Genomic DNA, 9,770 nt, shown 5'->3' on the forward strand with positions numbered 1-9,770 from the left:
ATGGAAGGCACATGCTTCACCACTGAGCCACATCCCCAACCTCACGGAACTAGCTTAGCTTTCCTGTCTAGAAGGGGAGGCTAGATTGAGTGTCTGGAATGTTGCTCAGTGTAGGCGGCCTGACCTGCAGATACGAGGGCATCCCACATGCCTCATGTGGTCCCGGTGGCACTGTGTGATCCCGGCCCCATAACAAAGAAGGGCTCTATCTTTAACACCACAACCAAGTGTGCAGGAGCTCCACAACTAAATGATGTTACTTTCAGAGCACCAAAACTAAAAGTATGTGAGCACTGCAAGTGTGTGACCGAGCAAGCATCACAACCAAGTGTGTGACACCGGTGAAGGCACCAACAGCAGTGACAACAAAAGGAAGGAAGGGACAGAAATAAATCAGCAATAAAAGAATCTTTTAAAGCACCTTCTTAAAAGCATCAGCCCTTACAAGATGCCCAGGGGCCAGTGAGGTGCCTTAGCTCAAGGGGCTGGGGCGCAGGCTGTGTGTGCTGCCAGCCCTGGCTCACCCAGACTGCGAGGTCCCCTGAGCACCCCTGGGAGCAGCCCCCAGACACAGAGCCTGGAGTGACCCTGAACACAGCTAGGTGTAGTACCCCCAGCACCAAATGACCAGACAGAGAAAGGGAGCGAGATCCCACACCAGCTCCACAGGAAACAGCGACCTGAGACATGAGGGAAAGGTCTGTGTGTCCTAGTGACAGTAACTGTAGCCTCATGTCTGTGGCTACTTTGTCACACTTTCCTCTAGTCTCTTCCATGTCCTCTCCTGCTGCCCCATGTGGGTCTCTAAGCCCAGCAGAGTCCAGCAGTTCAGCATGCTGGAGTCCAAGATGTATGGATGCGAGATTAATTGTGGCTTTTGGTCTCTGTTGAGATTTATCTTGGGTCTCTGAGATAAGGCCAATAAATGAGCTTATATAGCTGAGTGAGAGGTGGTTTGTGCGTGTGGCTCCCACATACCTAACTTTTGACTGTTTAATTCCTTGGTAAACATGGTCCAAGTTGTTGGGATCCAGCCTAATGCACAACGGCAATTTTAGGGTGTCAGGAAGCCTGAAGACATCATCAGGCTGCTAATGCACTTGCCCCACAGGTACAGGTTGACCTGTTTGTGGCATCATACCCCCCAGGAGAAAAGATACCAAAATTCTTTTTCCAACTAGAATAAGACCCCTTAACACTGATGGGAGAATGAAAAGACCCAGAGAAGGGGAGCAAGGCCTGTGCAGCCTGGTGGCATCAGCCCTTGGCCTTGAGTTTCCAGATTTCCAGATTTGGGAGGTAGCTTGTTGCAACACATATTGTAAAATTTAGTTCAATTTGCTTGTTATAACACCCAGACTGCGGGGACCCCTGAGCACCCCTGGGAGCAGCCCCCAAGCACAGAGTCTGGGGTAACCCTGAGAACAGCAGGGTGTAGTTCCCCCACCCTGCTCCAAACGAGCAGATACCAAGAAAGGGAGAGACCCTGCGGGAGCTCCACAGATAACAGCTCCTGAGACGGGGGGCAAAGGTCTATGTTCCCTTAGTGACAGTAACTGCACCCTCGCACCTTTGCCAGCTTTTCTGCACATTCCACCAGTCTGCTCCAAGCCCTGTCCTGCTGTCCCATGTGGGTCTTTGAGCCCAGCAGAGTCCAGTCCTTCCCAGTCAGTCACTCTCTCACCTCTGAGCGCTGCCCCACTTCCTCCTCCCTCTGCCAACCAGTCAGTCCCTCCCCATCGCCATGCTCAGATGATGAGTTTACCTTATATTCTATTCTGGTTTTTGGAGTTTGGGTAACGTCTGTATGTACTCAGGGATTAGTCCTGGTGGGGTTCGACTATATGGAGTGTCAGGGATAGAACTCTGGTCAGTGGTGAGCGAGGAAATCACCTTATTCACTTTCCAATCTGTCTGGTCCCTATATCATTTCCACCCCGTATAAGCAGAGCATGAGGAGAGAACAGCTCCATCATCTCCCCACTCTCTCATCAGGACCTGGATGCTCTTTTCCCCCGGGGAGGGGCAGGGCAGCAATGGTCCTGCCCTGTCCCAGGTCCCCTCATCTTTGAACAGGATTGGACCCTTAAAGAGACACTAAATAAATAAAAACAAACGCTTCCAAGTTACCCCACTGTCAGCCCCAGGTCCTCTCCCACCTGCTGTCTCATGTCTCCCACACTGGGTGCCCAAAGGGAGCCCCGGGCTCACCCATGGGAGCCTGGATTCCCTCTGACCGCATCCATTTATGATCCTCATTAACACACCAGACTTGAGTCCATATCTCACCTACCAAATTGAAATTTTATTTTTACCAAATGGATATTAAACATGTGATTTCAGAATCCTAATACATCTATAAGGCTTTAGGTTCCAATATTCATGTATCCCCATTTCTTGAAACAACAGAGTTTTACCCTCATAATTACTGCTCATAACTGATACAATTGTTGCCCTACATATTTGGATAAAGCTTATTATTTCCATATGTCATTTAAATGACATATTAAAGGCAGGAGAAAATATGAAAATTCAGTTAGCTCCTGATGAGACAGAGAAGACACTTTGAGTAATGTCATCCTAAAGTAATGTCATCCTACAACTTTGCATACATAGAATGTAAAGGATTCACTCTTCCACAGCACCATTTATGTTTGAATTAGTTTTGTCCTTTTTCCTTCCTATTTTGGGGTGGGGACTTCCAAACAGTGCTCAGAAGGCCTCTGCTCGACTCCAGGTTCTCCAGTGCCACACCTGTGGTGCTCTGAGGCCCGTGTGTGCCACACAGAACCCGGCTGCCTGAACCTCTTTTTTTTTTTTTTTTGCTTTTTGGGTCACAGCCAGCGATGCTCAGCGGTTACTCCTGGCTTTGCACTCAGGAATTACTCTTGGCGGTGCTTGGGGGACCATATGGGATGCCGGGGATCGAACCCGGGTCGGCCGCATGCAAGGCAAACGCCCTACCCGCTGTGCTATCGCTCCGGCCCCATGAACCTCTTAACCTCTGAAGCACTTTTTTTTGAGGGGAGACTTTCTGCAAGCACCATGGTTTACAAAGTTGTTTGTTTCACAGTTGCTTCAGGAAGTCCATGTTCCAAAGCCAATTCCACCACCAGTGTGACCGTCCCTTCACCAAAGTCCCCAGTTTCCCACCTAGCCCCTCAGCCAGACTCGTAAGCAGACACAAAGAAATTTAGTTCAACACATGCTTGTTACAACACATGCTACAACATAAAATTATTCCAGCATTAAATAATTTCATTATAGTGGCATTTCTTGCTGGGATGAACAAGATGGCACTTGAGTTCTAGCTCTTTGAGGTTGCACAGGGGAACTTGCTCTGATGTCGTACAGATGGACTGGCTCCCTGAGATTGAACCGGTGGCCTGGCTCTCTGAGGTTGCACACACGCTCTGTCTCTGAGGTTGCACATGGCAGCTGTGGTCTGAGCACACTTGGCTGTGCTGCTCATTATTTTGGTCACACACACTGGCATTTCCTGTCACCCACAAGCCTGACCCCGTAGGGGGCACACAATAATTTATTTTTTTACAGGAAAAATTATCAGGAAATACAACAATAGGAATCAATCTGTGATCATTGCTCTATCTCACAATGCTGCGTGTCTGAGTGTTTCCTGGGTGTTTGTGCCTCTGAGCTTCAGTGTTACTATCTTTGCTCACTGAGCTTGGGGGCTTCGACTCGACAATTTGTTTATGTTTTTATTGCATCACTGTGAGATAGTCCCTGACAAAGCTGTTCATAACTGGATTTTAGTCACACAGTATTCCCACACCATCCCTGCACCAGTGGACATTTCCAGCACCAGTGTCCCCAGGGTCCCTCCCACCATTCCCCACTCCCCACCCCCTTTCTGCCACTATGGAAGGTGCTTTGCTTCTCTCTCTCTCTCTCTCTCTCTCTCTCTCTCTCTCACACACACACACACACCTACACACTCTCCTTTTGGACACTATGGTTTGCAATATCCTATGCAACATTTTTGTCAAATCTACTGTTTTCCTACTGGGCTGAGGTAAGGTGGCTCAAACTACTCTGAAATGTGGTGTCGCTCCAGAAGCTGGAAGCATTTAGTGGCTTGGCAGCTTGATGAGGTTCAGGTGTGGAGCTGGGCCATTTCTATGCCTGAAACTTTGCGTGTGGGTGGGCGCTGTTGGCCCTGGGCAGGGGAGGGTGGCTGGGGTGTTCGGGGAATATGCCCAACCCCATTCTGAGGAGGGCCCAGAGCCCAGCCCTGACTGGTCTACATGGAAGATTTAGAGCTTGGCGTTCCTCTCAAGATTACATGAAGAACTGGACCATTTCTATTCTTATGAAAAAAAAAACTGTTGGGGACTAGATAAATAAAGGAGATGGAGAAGAGGTTCTTGTGGGACCCCTTGGTTCTTTATGGGAACTTTATGGGACCTTAATGGAACCTTTCAACCCAGAATACTTGCACCAGAGATGGAATGTTGCATTGGCAAGTGGGGAGGGTAGGGGAGGGTTATGTATCTGCTCTATCTCTACATCCACTCCAGAAAGAATCATCCCTTGAGAAAGCCCATTACAAAGATGTTTTTCCCCATGAACTAAGGCCCTTGGATGTGTAAAAGTCTATCTTTATATTATATATAAATATTATATTACATATAATTCTTGGCATTTGCACAAATAATGTTCTGATGATTATGGATCTTAAGTAATAAATTTGATTCATGGAGAAGAGTCAGGCCTCAGTCCACAGGCTGTGAGCCCCTCACTGCATGATTTTCGCTCCCATTCCTGCCTCTTTCTTAGTCCTCATGGCTTCCATGGATCAGGCCTGCTCAGCTGGGGCTGGTCCCTGTCAAAAATCCAATATGATTTTTCTTCAAAAAACTTTCTAGGGCTGGTGAAATAGTATAACATGTAAGGACCTTGCCTTCCACCTTGCCAGAAATAGGTTCTTCTTCTTCTTCTTCTTCTTCTTATTTTTTTTTTTTTTTTTAGAAATAGGTTCCATTGCCTGCATCCCATATGTTCCCCAGAGCGCTGCCCAGAGTAATTCCTGAGTACAGAGCCAGTGAGCATCACTGGGTATGACCCCTTGCCCTCTCACAAAAGACTTCTTGTTAGCATTAACCTGTTGTTGATATTATCCCGTTGAAGTCATTTTCAGGCTTTAACTCTGCAGGAGAGATAGTACAGAAGGTAAGGTGCTTGCCTTGCATGTGGCCACCACGGGTTTGATCCAGGGCACCACATATGGTCCAATGAACCTGCCAAGAGTGATCCCTGAGCACAGAGTCAGGAGTTACTCCTGGGAGCTGCCTGGTGCAGCAAAAAGAAAAAAAAAGGCACAACCAACAATAAAGGGTCTCTAACTCAGATTCCTCTCAAGGCAAACACTGACAGGCATAACCTGAAGGCACAGAAGCATCTCTGGGTCCTCAGGAACTTGTAAGATTGTGGCGAGATGAAAACCATGGAAAATCGAAAAGTCTCAGCCCAGGACACGAGACACAGTGAGACAAAGATCAGATGAGGGAGCAGGTGAGAGGGCGAAGTCCCAGGTCCCAGGTGTGGCTCTCAGTGTCCCCAGGGTGGTATTGGGGGCGGGAGATCAGGCCTGGGGATTCCTCATCTCCCCAGAGTTTCACTTCTCCCTCTGCAACCTGTGTCAACGCCTTCTGTCCGGATACTTCTGACGCGTCCCCAATCCACACTCCCATTGGGCATCGCTGTCTAGATCAGCCAATCAGTGTCCGCGACCCTCCCGGTTATAAACTGAGGGAACTCGCGAGGGAGTCCGAACCCGCCTGCCTCCTTCAGTATGTGGCAGCTGCGACCCCTCCTGCTGCTGCTCTCGGGGGCCCTGGACCTGACCCAGACCCGGGCGGGTGAGGGCGGGGTCGGGAGGGGAGTTCCTTGCGGGGGGAAGGGTGGGGACTGCCAGGCACTGATGTGCAGGACCCCGAGAAGGAGTTTCTCCGGTTCCCTGCCCGGATGCCCCCAAATGTTCCTCCTTGTCCCCCCAACCACCAACTCCCCCCGCGCCCCTAAATCTCGCCCTTCTCGGTCCCTCCCCCCTTCCCGTCTCCCGAGCCCCCTCTATTTCCCTCACCCTGGCCCTGGGGCGCGCGGGGTGGCCGGTCTGGCCGGGTCTCACCCCTTCCCCTCCCCCAAGCCCCCACTCCCTGCGGTATTTCGACACCGTCGTGTCCGGCCCGGCGGGGAGCCCCGCTTCATCGCCGTTGGCTACGTGGACGACACGGAGTTCGTGCGCTTCGACAGCGACTCGGCGAGTCCGAGGATGGAGCCGCGGGCGCCGTGGGTGGAGCAGGAGGGACGCGAGTACTGGGAGGAGGAGACACGGAGAGCCAAGGGCAACGCACAGGGTTTCCGGGTGGACCTGAACACCCTGCGCGGCTACTACAACCAGAGCGAGGCGAGTGAGCGCTGCCAGGCAGGGACGAGCCAACACGGGGACGGGCCGGGTCGCCCCGAGGCGGGTCCGAGCGTCCCCGAGGCTGAGGGACCCGCCCCGGACCCTTGACCGGGAGGCGCCGCGGGGACCGGGCCCCGGTTTCGTTTTCGGTTCTGACTTAATCTGTGCGGGCGGGTCAGACTCTCACACCCTCCAGGTGATGTACGGGTGCGACGTGGGGTCCGACGGGCGCCTCCTGCGCGGGTACAGTCAAGACGCCTACGACGGCGCCGACTACCTCGCCCTGAACGAGGACCTGCGCTCCTGGACGGCGGCGGCGGGCACGCAGGCTTGGAGAACCCAGCGCAAGTGGGAGCAGGCGGGTCAGGCTGAGTACACAAGGAACTACCTGGAGGGCAGGTGTGTGCAGTATCTGAGGAGATACCTGGAACACGGGAAGGACATGCTGCTGCGCGCAGGTACCGGGTCCCGGTGTTGACGACCCCTGACCACCAGGGGGAGGGTCGACTCCCCACAACGGGGTACAAAGTGGGGTTCAGTGTCCGAACAGCGCCCCTTCTTCAGTCAGGAGAGGGACGGCCCCGCCTGGTTTCCATGTTCTGTACCACAGAGACCCGCCCTCCCCTCAGGCCACCCTGTGTCCACAGGGCTGAGAAGTTTCTCAGTGTGGGAGCATGGGGGGAGGGGCGAACTTGTCTGAAAGAACGAATATGGCTTCCCTGGTACCCGGCAGCCACCTGTGAACTCTCTCAGGTCTCAGCTCTGACTCCTGCTTCTCTCAGTCACTCACCCTCCACCCAGGGCAGGACAGAGTCAGTGTCTCCTGAGAGACCCGAACCTCCTTCCCAAACCCTGTTCTAGAAGTTTCCAAGGAATTAGGATTTTATCCAGTTTCTCCAGCCAACTTTGTGTCTGAATTTTTACCTTCTGTTCGAAACCAATTATCCTGTTCAACCTATCGTGGAAGTGACGCAAGGTTTGAATTTTCTCATTGTTCCTCCTCAGAAGCCCCCAGAAGCCACATCACCCACCACCCCTTCTCTGACCGGGAGGTCACCCTGAGGTGCTGGGCCCTGGGCTTCTACCCTGCCGACATCACCCTGACCTGGCAGCGTGATGGGGAGGACCTGATCCAGGACACAGAGCTGGTGGAGACCAGGCCTTCAGGGGATGGAACCTTCCAGAAGTGGGCGGCTGTGCTGGTGCCTTCTGGAGAGGAGCAGAGATACAGTGCCGTGTGCAGCACCAGGGACTGCCGGAGCCTGTCACCCTGACATGGGGTGAGGAGGGGGAGGGGCACAGAGCCTGTTCTCAGGGAATCAAGGTTGGCCCCTCTGGGGAACTGTTGTGGGTCAGGCTGGGGCTGGGGTCAGACCCTCTCCTTCCTCCCTTCCCAGAGCCCCCTTCTCAGCCCACCAACCTCACTTTGGGCATCATTGTCGGCCTGGCTCTCCTCGGGGCTGTGGTCACTGGAGCTGTGTTGGCAGCTGTGATCAGCAGGAGGAAGCGCTCAGGTAAGATGGTGGGTGGTTGGGGGGGTATCTGTCCTTAATGGCAAGTCTTGAGTTTTGTCCCACTTTGGGGGTCTCCCCCCATATTAGCTCTCCTGCCTCATTAGCGGAAGCACCACCTGCCCCTGTGCTGTTGCTCACACTCCCCTGTGTTTGCCGCTCTCATGTTTGCTCAGGAAAGACACTTTCACCTCCATAAGCTGGGGATGAACCTGGTTCCCAGGGTCCCAGGTCACTGGGACTGTCCCTGTGAGCACAGACTGCCAGGAGAGACTGGTCAGTCCTGGATCGTCTCCTTCCTGCATGTTTCCTGGTCTTGCCCTCAGTCTTCAGAGTTCTGATGCTTCCTAGGGTTTCCGGGACTAGAGAGCTGCTCTGTGGCCTCAGGACCCAGTGCTCTCCCCGCTCTTCTCTGGGGTGTTTCCTTCCCACAGGTGAGGAAGGAGGACAGTACACTCAGGCTGCAAGTAAATGTGGGCAGGGCTGGGGCCCTGGAATCCTGGGGACAGAGACTGGAGCCCAAGGAGCTCCTGCACCCCTAGTTCCTCCTCTAGTCCCACCCCCTGGGGCTCTGACCTTGGCCTATTTTTTCCTCCCCAGACAGCGACAGTTCCCAGGGCTCTGATGAGTCTCTCTTGAACCCTAGTGTGTGGGATTAGCCAGAGGGAACTAGACTGGGTTTGGGGGTTCTTTGAGAGGGATGTGGGAGCTTGCTCAGGATGTCTCCACTTCTGTCACTCACCTGAGTCTTCATTCTTTTCTCTCACAGTGTGAGAGAGCTGCCCCACTGTGTTTCATCACATCCCAAAATTTTGAGTCAAGAACTGCTGATTCTCCTTCTGCCCCAGGACCTGAATATGTCTGTGTCCTGTCACATACTGTGAGGGGGGAGACTGGCCCACCCCTGCCCACTGGGCCCTCCACACTGACCTGCGTTCTCTCCCCTGATGCTCTGGGCTGTGCCAGCAGAGACAGGACTCAGCCGTCTCCATCTGTGTTAGCTTCTTGTTTTCAAGAATGTTTCTCCCTTACTGAAATCAGCATCTGATTGGCATTTTTATAATTCCTGTTTTGTGGGGTTGAGTGGTTAATAAAAGAAATCCCTCTCTCTAATTGAGATAAAAAATCTAGATATCTTCCTGTGTTTTCTGTTTTGATTTTAGTCTGTCCCACCTGTGACCAGAGAGGCTATGAGGGAATGGGAGGGGACAGAGGTGTGCCCAGTCTGTCTCTGTCTCAGTCATTGTGGGCTTGATGTGGTCATTCATCTGTCTGAGTCATTTCTCCTGCTCCTTGTCCTGGTCCCTCAGTAGCACCTCATCCCACAGGCCCTTGATCACAGGGACTCAGGTCACACCCGGCTTCATCCTGTCCCAGGACCGTGAGCAGCGAGGACTTCTGTGCTGGTCAGTCTAGGCTCAGGCCTGCATCTGCTCCTCAGCTCCATCTGGGTGTTTATTTGTTGTTTCTGTGCAGGAGGCGCCTGTTCTCTTGTACACACAGTCACAGCTCATTCTCTCAGTGTGTGTCCCCATCTCTGAGCATCAGGAGGCATTTGCCTCTCACTGACCCCTCAAGGCCTAGCATGGCCCCTGCACACAGGAGTGTCTGTAGTATCAGGAGACCAGTGTTCAGACTTGCCATGTTGGAATTCAGGCCTCCCACCCACCAACCCTAAAGCTCTAGGAGTCTCAGCGCTGTCTGTGATCTAATTTCATGGATTTATAAACTACTCTCAGTTACCTTCAAACTTAGGGGTTAGGAAATGGGATCTGTGAGCCCAAGCTCCTCTTTTCCTAACAGAGAAAGTGCTGTGTGCTGTGGGGTGC

General features: G+C 52.7%; 1 pseudogene; it reads left to right on the forward strand.

The window, feature by feature from the left end:
- Window positions 1-5,815: 5,815 nt before the first annotated feature.
- On the forward strand, window positions 5,816-8,955 carry LOC129401659 (patr class I histocompatibility antigen, A-108 alpha chain-like; annotated as a pseudogene).
- The last annotated feature ends 815 nt before the right edge of the window (window positions 8,956-9,770 follow it).

This window comes from Sorex araneus, chromosome 2 (assembly GCF_027595985.1).
Source record: "Sorex araneus isolate mSorAra2 chromosome 2, mSorAra2.pri, whole genome shotgun sequence".
In the NCBI taxonomy this organism is placed as follows: domain Eukaryota; kingdom Metazoa; phylum Chordata; class Mammalia; order Eulipotyphla; family Soricidae; genus Sorex; species Sorex araneus.